At 38.6% G+C, this 14,515-nt stretch overlaps 1 protein-coding gene across 2 annotated transcripts in view; it reads right to left on the reverse strand.

Moving 5' to 3' along the window:
• LOC117206513 (CD151 antigen-like) overlaps nt 1-14,515 on the reverse strand; it is a 91,153-nt gene that overhangs the window by 75,339 nt on the left and 1,299 nt on the right. The gene's annotated exons all lie outside the window — the stretch shown is intronic.

Raw genomic sequence — 14,515 nt, forward strand, 5'->3', positions numbered from 1 at the left:
ACACGAATCAAGAAGTACTTTAAAGGAAACTTTTTCTTAAGGTTACACATTGACAGTCGGCCTTCCGTAACTTCTTGATTAAAAGTGCTTCTGCGAAATCGTTTCGCCTACTACGCTAACGCCGCCGTACTTAGCCGGTAACTTTGTAAATCGTCGTTCACACGAAACTCAAGAAACGGAGGAGGAAGAGATCGTTCGGTGCCTGGAACGAGTTCCAGCAAGCTGGAGGGGATTTCCCTAAGGACTTGTAGCGCGTAACGAGTAATTCTTTCTCGTGACACACATCTCCGAGAGGGATCGAAACTTTCCTCAAACGAGATTTCTCTCGTCTACCGTTGGATAAAAGGGGAGCCAGGCGCAGCCCCCCTCCCCCATGAAAACTGCATGATGATTAAAAACGTGGTTTAATCGTCTAGAGGCTTTTCGCCAGTGCCGCTCCTTTCGTTCCCGTTTACTTGAATTTTCAGACCCCTCTGCTGAGACTGCGCCGCTCAAATTATACTCCCACGGCTATATTTCAGGACGGTGGCGTTCCCCTATGCTACCTTCGAGTACCTGCAGATTATGGGATCCGGTCGTGGGTCGGCCTGAGCACGTAATTCTCTGTCCTTTCAGAGAAATCTCAACAGGCTTTATTTGCAGAGCAGGTAGGAATGCCCTGGCGGTACATAGTTCCTAGAGTAAAAGATTGCATCGGCCCCCCAACCCACCGACAATTGCCTCCAAAATTATTGCGTCAAGCTTGTAATCGTTATAAATAACACGATATTCGCACAAACGAAAACCTCCTACCTTTGTCTCCTTCCTTTGAGCTATGAATTTTCAAGATACACTTGCACGAAACACCGATAATACCGTGAGGCGATATTACGCCGGCTATTCTGATGCAATTTGCTCGATAAATTCAACGGCGTTAATACGACGGTCCTCGATTCTCAAGGAGAGAAACGGAAAGTACTTATTTCCATTATACGAGGAAGAATTATTGAGACAGGTCAAAAGACACGACGGCAGAGCTCCTTAGAGAGTCGTTTAATTTTACAATGCGGCATATTTCTTTGGGATTCATAGCACCTGCCCTGGTAATAACAAGCAGCCGTTAACGCGGCGAAGAGGGACACGGAAGCCGATATTTCATTCGCGAAAATTGATGGGATGTTCGCGTTGAAGAGTTCCTCTTCGAATTAAATGAAATTTCAAGTCCAGTTTTATTCCGCTCGCACGGTGCTTGTCTCATCGACCGTTCTCCCCGGATGAAACCGGCTTCCTCGTTTCCTGAATTTTCCATTTTGCATTTTCCACGGAGAAAAACGTGGCGCGCTCTTACAAGGCAGACTCCAACGACGTAAACGTTTCGAAACGATCGTGGACAGCTGACGTTTCGACGTGATCCATACAGGGTACTCCCGGACGAAACGTTGCGATTAATACATCGCAGACGGGTGCAGGATACTGCCGAAACGACGAGGTGGAAGACACAGAGAGGACCGCACGTGACCAACACGCGTGTTCCTACATTCATACGTGGCCGGATTTGGCTACGTGTACCCATTTATGATGCAACCTAGTTGCATCTCTGACCAGAATACGATCAGGCGAGCGTAAAGTGCAGTCGAACGCAAAATCGCCATTTTCCCCGGACAATAACCCGGGCAATTGCACGGCTTTCGTCCGGTCTGTTAAAAAATTTCAGGTAGAAACAATGGCCAGTCACAGGATGTCAAAAAGGTACACGTTTAAAGGGACAACCGTGAAATCACTCCTCCCACTGGAAAGACAAATGACGGTTATTGTCGGTGGTCATTGGTTTCGATAAAAGAATTTTCACCGTGAAGAATTTTACGTAAGAAAAGAACCGTCTGAGGCAATCTCAGTTTCCCGAATGGTACGCTTTTAACGGTTCCAGCTTCTATGAGCGCCTTAAAAGGTGCACGGGCACGCGCCCACGCACGTGCTTGTCTTACCTGCTATGAGATCTTTCGTTGGAGTCGAACAAATTTTTTCGTCTCGTTCGCTCGTAACGATACACCTTAGGAATACACCAAAGAATGTTGGGTCTCTCTCGAACGTGACGACCGTTTGGAAGGTTACTCGAAATTGATAAGTTCGAGTAGTAAACGGTTACGTAATAGAAAAATAGGGAAGGAATTTTTTAGAGGGGAAAAAATGTAAATTACATTCGGACTATAGCAATAAAAAAAAACGGGGAATAAAGTTACAACTACTAGGACAATTTATGTTGGTTTTTATAGACCTGGCATAGTTACCACTGTAAAATACGAACTGTTTGTTTTCTTCGATTGAAATAAATATATTTTTACTTTTCCACAGACAAATTTAATAATTTATTATCTTTGGATTCAACCTATTAATCTACTGATAAATAACGTAAGTGGCCATATTAACAGAAATAAACATCTTATTACTTATTATCAAAAACATGCAGATTTACATCGTTTATCGTTTCGACTCCTCGATCGTATCCCATATATCTAACAATAAAGAACTCTTTGTTTTGTCTAGGCTGAAAACGCATGCAACACGTATCAGCAATTAATCATGGGATATTTCTATTATCTCGCGCCCGGTATCAGTCGTGTATTATTGTTTGGCGTCATTAATCCGACGTTAATCCTATCACAATGGACTTGGTGACGTACTCTGTACCTAAAATTCTTCCACGCATTACCCTAACAAATTACAAGTGTTATCTGGTGTGCTGAATCATTATCTATACAAACGCAGACAAACAATCGGTAAATTATCATTTCGTGGTACATTGTAAGCGTTGAACGAGCAACCGAGTTTCTTGGGGCAATTCGAATGGCGCGTAAAAACAAGAACGAAAGAGCTGCTCGTTAAGTAATTATTTTTAGAAGAACGATAAGCGTACACTGGTTGCTGGCGATCCGGATCACGGTGCGGTACGTTCGTTGATGTCACATCTATCAAGCGAATCAATTACAACGGCGTTCCTTGTTTCCTCGCGAATGAGAGCGTGGCCTTTGCTTTCGTTTAACGGACACCCACGCACGTCCCAGCATTCTCCGGCCCCCGTACCCTTTCAATTATCCCACAGAATTATTTATGAGTTCTCCGAGACGCCCGTTGAAAATATTACATACATATTATCGATCGTGATCTATGGAAACACCGACTTATAATGGTTTTCCGCAAATTAGTAACTCCGATACGTAATCGTTCGATTGCGGACAATTATGCATTTATGGGAAATTTCTATATGCAAATATATGCAGAATGCATGAACGATGAAACCACGGTAAGAGGTCTCACTATGCCCGGTTTCATTTGGTTGCAGTCGTTCTCAGTGGCCGAAATAATTAAATAGATTACACTTAAATTTCGTCATTGATGGTCCATGATTCTCAATATTGTCATTGCTCGATGAAATTCTGATAATATATCGTTTATGTCGATAACTGTAATATTCTCTATTCTTGCTTCATTTCGTCTCATCGTATCGCATTTTTGTTATATTTTTATCATCTTATTATGTTATTAACTATTTTTACTAATTGCGAATGATCAGTAAATTACATTTTACTATTGGTATATACCGTGACCCTAAATTCACGAATGCCTCGAGTAAAATAAAAAAGAACTTCGTAAAAGTTGGAATTTACGTCCGCAATCGTCATGAAATTTCTCTCTTGAATAATTAAAAAATGCCTAGAAAAGTGAAGAATTGTCTATCATTTCGAAGTTTGTAGAATTTTAACGAGCAAACTGACGTAAAATTTACCATCCAGAAATGTTTCCCTTCTGTCAATGACGAATAGCCAAATGTTTGCATAAATCCGATGTAACGGGAAACGTGCCACGCTATTGACATTCTCTACTTCCCTAACCATTTCCAAAAGTTGGTCAGACTTTCGACGATCGATTAAACCTTTCTTTAACGGCGAACATTTTTCAGAAATATCCACAGCTTTGCAACTATAAAATTTATCTTTTTATAAAATTGAACAAACGTCTAAAACACCTTTTGCTTTCCGGACGAGGCAAACTTCTTCGTACATTTTTCTGTGAAGTAAGAATACCGTAATTATAATTTAAAAAACGCGATTGATTATGCTATTAACGTCATAAAAGAATATTATTACGAATAAAGAATACTTATTAATTTAAGCAGATTATCATTCCTTTCGAAATCCTGACATGCTCCAAACTTTTAAACACAAGTATAAATACAACTATACCATTGAACGCGTTAATGCATCCAAATGAGATACGCGATAAGCTTCTAATTCTCACAAAATCGTACACGCTTGTTAAAACATATGTACTTCACATTTCGGCGAATAGTTTAGCGGTCCGTTAAAAGGCAACATTCTGTCCGAGTATTTTCGTCTCTTTTCTTTTTCCGGTGAGAGCCGGCGGTTTCTGCGTGCACACTGAATCCCAAGTTCTGCGGTTGCTCCGGCTCAAAAAGGAGTGTTTTAATTGGCGGCATAGGTAGAAGGGAACTGGTTCGCTCGTTCGTGCGGCAAATTTGCATTCAGCGAAAAGGCGAGAGTGGCGGGTAAAGGGTGGAGAAAGAGGCAGGGTGGAATAGAGGGGAGGAGAAGGGGTATGTGGCACGACTACAGCTTTTTAAGGCAATGCTCGGTGAATCGACGAGATTTAAGCCGAAACTGTTTCGCGGCTCCGCTCGATATAGAAACTTATTAGCGTAATTAACGGACAACCCGAACATTCGTTCGGCTGGTCACACGCTTCATCTGATATTCAAGAAACGAGTGAGTTAATGACGCGCGAGCCGATAACGCGATCAAATTAATCGACACGCGCCACACGAAAGAATCATAGATATAATTAAAAATTAATATCGATTCATTTGGACACGACCGAATGATAATCTGCTCCTATTTTCGCCTCTGGTTAATACGGAATCGTTCGTTTAACTCGTACGATCCGATTGCTACCACGTTTCACGCTCAGATAGTCTTACAATTGGTACGATTAAAAGAAAGTTTAATCCATTAAGGATCAAGCGATAGCTTATTGTAGCCATAAGAGTCCAATTACTTCAAATTTTATAAGATTGTATAATCTACGTGGATGAAATAGCGACGAAAATAGATCAAACGAATTTTTGAAATCCTCTTTCACAGCCGCAATGTTAAAAAATTGAACTTTATAACGTGAAATATTTTTGGTTGCAAAATATTGCAAATTAAATATTGCCTTCTATATTGCGTAAACATGCAGTATTTCGTAAAAGGATGGATATTTATTTATACTTTCCAAATTTATTACCCGATTTTTCATTACCTCTGTATCTAGTAATTACGAGAGAAAATTAGGTGAGCTTGGATTCACTCATACGAGCCACTCACGATCCAACCCTGCCACTTCGCGGTTCGTACTCCGAGGATTAATTAATTTCTCGGTCAATTCAAAATCGCGGGCAAACTTGATTCCATTGTTAGCCTCTCGTCTATAAACTGCTTGGCCAAATTCGGAATTTTGAAAACTAGAGCATTTACCAGCCAAACCACGGGACAACTTGCATCCATCGATGGACGCGTCGAGAGCGAAACGTAGCTTTCAACTTCAATCGACCAGATGCATTCGCGATCTATCGATCATCGTCAGTCCGCTTTGTCGACTATGTACACATTAGACTTACCAGTGCGTTTATTACACGCGATAATTTTTTAATATCTACCGCATGACTTCACAAGCCTGTAACTCGAGCTCGAGCACTTAATGACTCGACGCTGCCTAAGACAACCTAAGTGGCCATTGCAATTAATAACCATCGTACGTATATGCCGATTAATTCAGTCATTAAAAGAATAAAAATCAAATTATAATTTTTTTGACATTTCTAGAATTGCATCGGAGAAATGTCGAATATAACAAGCAACGGGGAAGTTGTTACTAACGTTCGCGAAAGTGCTGGCTATGACAATAATGCATTCGATTTTGCTTACCTTCTCCGATAACACCGGAGCGAGATCACGTACAGCATAATGGAATACGGCAAAGTCCACTGCTCGCTTATAAATATTCTCACATAGCTTTTGCTACGCTGAACTCACGCCAATCGAAGATTACATCACAGCTCGACATTTATCGCGTACAAACCATTAAATATATATATGTATGTATGTACATCGAAGCTCGTTGATTTCCTATGATGTTACGCGTTCCAAGTTCGAAGACGCACGTTTGACATTAGATAGCGCGATCAAGTTCAATATGCGAGTAATGTATTCGCGAATCCAATTCAATTTCAACAGACAAGTTCCACTTTGTGACATTCGAGTATCAGTAGAAAGCAATGTTTCATTTTCATTCATTCGCTAATTACAAATATGTATTCAGATTATATGAACTGGTCTGGAACTAAGAAATCAGTACCTTGAGTGGTCGCAACACTCGAGTACGTATTTATAAATACTACGACATTTGAAGATCTCTACATTGATTTTCTGATTTTTATTTCGCTTGGTAGGTAAAAGGGAATATTTTAACATGACTTGTAGTTATATACGTACAACTTTATTATTCATATACAGGTATTCAAAATCGTCTTTAAAATTTTAAAAATATCGTCGTAACATTAGAATATTGTTTGTTTTAATATTTATGTCGTTGATTTCTATATCTTTGAATTGAACAGATTCTTTCCACTTTTAGATATTGACTGATTGAAAAACGAGTGGATGAATTTGTAATAGAAAATATATTGAAATAAATAAAGGTATAAGTATAATGTACAAGTTTGTGCTGATCCAGATCCTCACTCTCATAGTGTTACAATACCAATGAAATCGATAGGGAGCACGTTCATATATTTATAGCAAAGGATATTACCAAAAAACTTAACCTTGCAGCTTTAGCTAAAGGCTATAAGAAACATAAATAGAAATCTATTTATTAGCTCCTTTGTTCCTAGATCTTGTAACCCAAAACATAATTTATATTCAAGAGCACAATAATATGGGCCTCTCCTTATTTAGAATATTTTTTTATTTCACTAAATTTTATTTTCTACGTCACAGCGATCTTCGTGTCAAGGATATACAAAAATAAAGATGTAGAGTTTTTCTTGAAGTAATTACTTCAACATTTCATATTAAAATATTCCTTTTGAGTCACAAAGCGACGTTAAGATCAAAAACTGTGTTTTTCATGCGATCTTTGATAATATCTTTGATCATGTTGCTGGTTCAATTAATACGTATATCGATCTGAATACAGTTGAACGGACAATTTAATAATTAAAAAAAATTCCTCAAGTCGGACGGTGAAAGAAAAATTCCAGCAGTTTCACGGCAACCATGTCCTGGACTATGCAATTCTGACTGTGTAAACGACCCGACGTAAAAATTGAAACGTGCTTCATTCCCGGCTCTAGACGTGGCACGTTTAATTTTAATGCTTTCATTAAGGAACCCCCCGTGGATGGTTCGCTTCTTTCGCGATAGTACAGTGTATTCTTCGTGAACTTTGCTTCTTCAAAACTCGTTTTTAACGAATCCTTTGAACCTTCTGTACGAGGATAATATATATTCGCTAAAATATCCTAACTATTTAAGTATTGTAGCAATAGATACTATTGTAGCTTTGATCGAAACGATAACAGCATCAACATGCTTATCCGGCACGTTACTACGTATTGTAGTATTATCTGTCTTAGGATTATTCTTGCAAATTTTCTCGTTCGCAACAGGTATGAACATGCTTCGTACAAAGTCGATATCTCTGGTGATTTCGTTTAGCGCCTTCGCAGGATAGGGTCGACGTGTTCATTGACCCTTGAATTTTGATGACGAACCTCGGCTAAAGGGCACTTTTCGCTTCGTCATTTTCTGCTATGAGAACAATGCTACATTCATAATCAGATATGAACAGCTCAAAAGTTATATCAATGAACTTCATAAATAGGAAAGCATAATAGAAAAAGATGTTTCATTTTCTAAAATTTATCTTGGAATTCGCTACTGTTCACGTTCTTGCAATAAATAAGTTGTTTGCTTCTTAAAGGATTACTGGGAAGAACAATGAAATTGAGGAATTAAGGAAAAGCGGAGTTTAAGTAAATTTTGTTACATTCGCTTTGGAGTTCGTCATTGTCATTTATTTAATTCTTCTCCCGTGTCATTCCGTGATAAATAAATTTATGAAAATAAACCAATTGTCTTCTGGTAAGATCCACGCTAATATTACGTTTAGAAAATAAAATTGTAGAGTTTTAACCGCTAGAGTGACGAAAGTAAAGCGTATTCTTCAATGCAAAAGAAGAAACGCCAATGTCGCATAGGTATACGAGGCTTACGCACATAGTAAGCGATAACGGTGATAACGAAACACTCGACACTTAGAATGGAAGCGTTTTGTATGTGCTCGCAGAAATCGTTACCATATATACATACGTAACGTCCGATCTGCCCGTTCACAACGCGACGCCTGGGAATGCACCGCTGCCTTAACTTCGTTCTCATATTCAAACAGCAACGAAAGTTAGCTATCGTCTTTGCAAACGTCGAATATCAACATTCGTCTATGTCTATGTTTCACGAGAAAGTTATTCCCTTGGTTGCAAGATTCATATTTAGCTTGTAAATTAGATGGATATAGAACAGAGAGGCAATTTTAAATGACGCGTGTTCAGAGAAAAAAATTGTACGAGTGAGAAAATGTTGAAATTTATTGCGATCCTCGAGTGTTGTACGTCTCAATGTCGCTTTAATTTCAGCCAAGAGAAAGACTTTCAATATTTTAATCCTTAAAGGTTATCGCCTATGAAATTTCGATAAACAGTATATAGAAATAATATAGGAAAGTGTGTTTAATATATCTGTATCATTGAACTTTCGTATCGATATTTCGATCAATTTAAAAAATGCAATATAAACAAAGTCATCGTTCAGAGCAGAAGCACTGTATCGGTAAAGCTTTAATGAATGAAATATTGATTAATTAATTTGATGAGATCCAAAATATTAGGTGAAGTAAAAAGTTCTGAGCGCTTTTTCGCTTTATTTCGACGATGAAATTAACATAGTCAAGATTATTCGATTTAGATTAAATATGCGCCGTTTTGTTCGATTACTTTTGTCCATTTTGAAGGCAATTTCATAATTCCGCGGTTGAAGAAGTCCTCGTCCCTATTGGTAAAAAACTTGACCAGCTCATTTTCACAAGCCTCTCTTGAGGCCAGTTTTGTACCATCAAGAAAATTTTGCAAAAACTTAAAAAGGTGATAATCGCTTGGTGCCAGGTCTGGACTGTACGGCGGATGCGATAGAACCTCCCAGCCAAGCTCTCGGAGCTTCTGACGCGTCGTTAAAGATGTGTGCGGCCTGGCGTTGTCTTGATGGAACACAACACCTTTCCTATTGGCCAATTCTGGCCGCTTCTGGTCGATCGCCTGCTTCAGTCTGGTCAGTTGTTGACAATAGAGGTCCGAATTAAGTGTTTGCCCCGATGGGAGCAGCTCATAATGGATGATTCCCTTCCAATCCCACCAAACACACAATAAAACCTTCTTGGCCGTTAATCCACGCTTGGCGATCGTTTGGGCCGGCCCACCGCGATTGGACCACGATCTTTTTCGGCTGTTGTTCTCGTATGTGACCCATTTTTCATCGCCAGTCACCATCCGCTTCAAAAATGGGTCGATTTCGTTACGTCTCAACAAAGAATCGCAGGCATCAATTCGGTCCAAAAGGTTCTTTTGCGTCAATTCATGTGGCACCCATACGTCGAGCTTCTTCTTGAGACCAGCCTTATGCAAATGGTTCCAAACGGTTTTCTGGCTAATCTTCAGTTCCTGGGCAATGGAATAAGTGCTCACATGCCGGTCCGACTCGACGATTTCCATGATTTTATCCACATTTTCGACGATTGGCCTACCAGAGCGTGCCTCATCTTCGACGTCCATATTACCAGAACGGAATCGTTGGAACCACCGCTTTGCTGTTGCATTCGATACTGTACTGGGTCCATAAACAGCACAAATTTTTTTGGCCGCCTGCTCCGCCTTTTCACCTTGGTCGTAGTGGTACTGAAGAATGTATCGAATTTTCTCTTTTTTTATCTCCATTTTCGAACGCTGTAACACACAACTGGCTTCACCGAACACAAAACTGACAAAGAACCTTTTTGATGCGTAATATCACCTTGAAATCGGTGTATACTATGACTCGATGCGATGTGCACATCGTGAGATATGGCTCACTAAAGACATCTAGCGAAAAACGCTCAGAACTTTTTACTTAACCTAATAAAAGCTTCTAGATACGTACACGTATATCGATGTTATCCTTTCTTGCGTTTATTTCGTTTTTATAAAATCCCTCGATCAAAATCAAATTGAAAAGCGAGATGACCGTTTCCAATTTTACACATATATGTATATAGATTAAAATTCTATAATAAATTGGAATTTTATTAAAAACTACTTATCACACATAACCACGAAGACCTGGAAATTCAAAATATAATCCTCTCTAGGTACGTAGCCCTACTCTTTTCTCGCTTTTGTAAAAAAAGAAAGAAAAAAAAAAGAAAGAAGAAGAGAAGAACTCCATTTATACAACCATTCAACAAAAACTCTCAATTAATATCCAATCGAAGAACAGGAATCTCTGATTCTCTGTGTATAGCTCGATACCGTTCTTTCCATTGTATCCGTGATACATATTCAGCGCGAGAGACGATCGTGTGCCTCAGGTATAATTGGAAAACTATCGATGTGCTGTAACCTGAAAACGGCGAGACAGTCTCATGCCAAGCCGCCAATAACGACGAGAGCTCTTAATCCCAAATTGAAACTGGTACCATGAATACGTGACTTGGAGGGCTTTCTAATTTCTTTCGGTACCAGTTGAGGAAAAAACGTGATGTTTAGTTGGCGGTAGCACGGTGATAAGATTTACGATATAGCGACGAATGAGATGGGACGCGCAAAATAGCGATATTTCAGCGAGGGAAGATAAACTTGTGTTTACTTTGCTCTAAATGTCCGTGCATGTGGCGAGATATTAACATAGTTTTGTATAATCAAAACGGTCGATAACGTACGTTTACGTTACGCACGTAAAAATGCGATAAGGGGACCGGTTGCTTCGGCTCGTTTTCTGAACAGATTTTTGCTGCTTCCTCTTCGAATAATATTACCCGCATTACTCTCCTTATTTATACGTGTATTAAATTTAAGCTTGCGACATTGCGCCTATATGCGATCCCGTTAACGCTATAACTGGAAAACTGTACAACCTAACCATGAAAAATAAGTGAAAATGGAGTTGAAATTATTGGAAAATATAATTTCGTTTATGTAGCAACCGAATAAGGTCAGACTTGCGTCTAAAGGGATCTACCGTAGAGCGACGAATAAATTAGTTTTTTTTTTTTCGATGTAATTTCTATGGACTTCTATAATATTTTAGGATTTATTTCGCCAATTTGATCCAAATTTTGAATAATATATAAGAATTTTCGATAGTTGCAAGTCGTACTAAAATCAAGCCAGAACGAATATCACTTTTAATTTTGTTAAGCTACTCCGTGAAAATTGATGAGAGAAACCTAGAAAAATCGATAGTCCAGCTTCAAAGTACGTTTTTTAATTATCGACTTCTCTCCTTCATTCTACTACGCGCTATAGCCAAGCTTATCCTGATTAAGAATCTTTTTGGTTTTCTTATTTCAAACTAGCAGAATGGTTGGAATCTCGGACGCTATGAAAAGACACCTTTTTCCAGCGCGAATGTCCAAGCCTTTAGATTATCCGCGCCAATTTTTATTATATTTCTTTAAAAATACTTTTATAATAGCAATATATATATATACATGTGCAGAATGGCGATGAAAAAATTATACAGTTCCCTTGTACAAAAATAGTAAAAAACGTAAAACTGCCATTCTACAACAGAGTATCCTCTTAAATAGTTTTGACGATTTCATACCTATGGGAAATCTATGCAGAAACCTAAAAAACAGCCAACATTATCTACTCTTATGTCCGCTTTAAACAAAATCTATTTTGCATTTTTCCTTCTTACAACTGCCATTCTATGATTATAACCGTCAATAAATAAATAACAAAGAAGTAGCTTTTCTTAAAAACGCGGTATCTCACAACAGTATTCCAGAGTAAAAATAAAAAGTAAACGGTGGACAAATTCACAGAACGCACATAATATTCAAAAATATGTAAAAAATCCAAAGAAAATAGATAAACAACTAAAAGCAAACTTATCTCTAGATTTTATTTCTTTCTTTGCATTCATAAAGATATTCGAAAGTCAAGAGATGTTTCCACACTCATCCGTAGTCGACTTATTATCAAAGATCCGGAGCTGGTTTATTAACCACGTTGCTCTCAAATAGCAAAGCTGCTCCGGATTACGTCAAACATAAAATACATTACCGTTATTATTATACGGCCATTAAAACAACCAGAAATCGCGCACGGGTCTGCAGTCGAGTCCGCGATGAAAATCTGGAGGAAAATCGCGAGGCAACGAACCACGGCGGCGCTAGTCAAAGCGGAAATATTCATGCAGTCGATTCTATCCAATCCTGGCCGACTTGAATACGAAAGAAGGTAAAAGAGCGGCTGGCGTTAAATCTCTCGACGGCGGACATCGGCTTGTACTTTCAGTAACGAGAAAACTACTTCAACCTTGACTAAACCGTTCCACGCGCGATTCACTTAGCGAACGCGTCGCGGAAACCGCAACTATCCGCGTGGAATTCAAACTACCTTGGACGTTTCGCTGGATAGATACTGTAGTTGCCTAAGAATCCACAACGAGTTGTTTTTTTTTTTTAGTCGGTTCTAGGGTCTTTTTTATTTGACGAACGCGAGAAAGTTAGGCCACTTGTGAACCACCGCGCCGCTCCGAAAGAAACTTCAAGGAAGTACCTTTTAAGTTAATTTACCGTAACAAAACGACTTTTCGAGTGTTTTTGAAATTCACGTCGCGCGGTTGTTTTACCAGGATCGTGAAACTTTGTACAGTTCCTGTCAGGTTTTTCAGCTTTTGACCGAGAGATTTATGGTACTGTTGGCTAAAACGATCGAGAGACAACCGCAGTACAAAGGTGCAATAGGAACCATTTTTTGATATATCCTACAAATTCATGATTCAATCAATGTTCGTAGTAATAAACTTTTGCACATTCGAATACATTATTGTGTCTTTGATCTTTTATTTTTTTCTCTTTCAGTAAATATAATTTAAATATTGTAGCTGCCTTTTCAATTAGCTGGTATGAATAATTATCTTGCGATCAAAAGGACATAAACGAGGAAATTCTAGAAGTTCGATTCTAATTAATAGTTTGTAATATTACAGATTACATTATAATTCTATAGATTCGCGTGTTATTCGTAGAATACTATGGTAATTATCGACTTTAACTTGAAAGTTGGAACAGTTGAGAATTACGGGCGAACTTCTGGAAAACACGTTTAGAGCTGGTTTGCCATAATAACACGATTTTTCCAGCGGTTTTGAAATTTACGTCGCGCGTTTCTTTTCCTTGGACCGCAGCACTTTGGACGGATTTCGTGCCAGGTTCGTACCTTTTGACCGTATAAGATTTATGGTACCATCGGTTTATCTACATTGCTACGAACAGTTAGTGGATTACTACCTACTACATATAAATAATTCTGTTGCAATCAAGCGAACAAAAGTGGACCAATTCTATAAGTTTGATAGTTTTATACGTATAGCACTGTGATAACGAATGCGTTGCGTAATTAATTTTTCCAATTTTTAAAGATATTAATATTTTAATATTTGCAATATTTAATATTTTTTAACTGCTCCGATTTTGCATTAAAAATTTCTTTGTCGATCTGAAAACCAATAGAAAAAATCAATTATGCTAATAAATGAATCAAAGCCGTAGCCTGTAACGAAATCCACAATAACGGTCAAGTATAATAAATATAACGTCAAATATTACAAAGTAAAGCATGAAATAACTATTGAAACAAAACAAAAAAATAAAATGCAGAAACTCACGGAATAAATATAAAAATCAAAGTGACACAGGAAACGAACCTCTAATTGTTTCGAATAGCCTATTTTTTTTATCTTTTTACCCTATTTTTCATTTTAACGAGAACGTCGCGTGCAAGTATACGTGTATATTGCGTTTCAGAACAGTTCGTGACTATGTCATATAGCGTAATTAGACAAAATACGAGACACATTCGAACGCCTCCACTCGGTCAATAAAAAACCTGATACGTATTAACCTCAAAATGAACCGGCACGGTGGCCAATATAACACGATCATCTCGGGGGACGCGACGAGAAAAGCCTATGGTGTCGCACGACGGATTTCTTGTCGTCGGCTGACCGTTCTCTCGGATCCTGTATCGCTCTCTTTTTCAGCGAACCGACCATCCTTCTCTCTCCCGTTGTCCTATCCTACGCCTCCTTCATAGGCTTTACACGATGGGAACCGGTATGACCGGAACGAACAGGCAGAATTCTTTCTATGACTGTCAAAA

The sequence above is a fragment of the Bombus bifarius genome, unplaced genomic scaffold (genome assembly GCF_011952205.1).
Source record: "Bombus bifarius isolate JDL3187 unplaced genomic scaffold, Bbif_JDL3187 scf7180000008008, whole genome shotgun sequence".
NCBI classification, from domain to species: domain Eukaryota; kingdom Metazoa; phylum Arthropoda; class Insecta; order Hymenoptera; family Apidae; genus Bombus; species Bombus bifarius.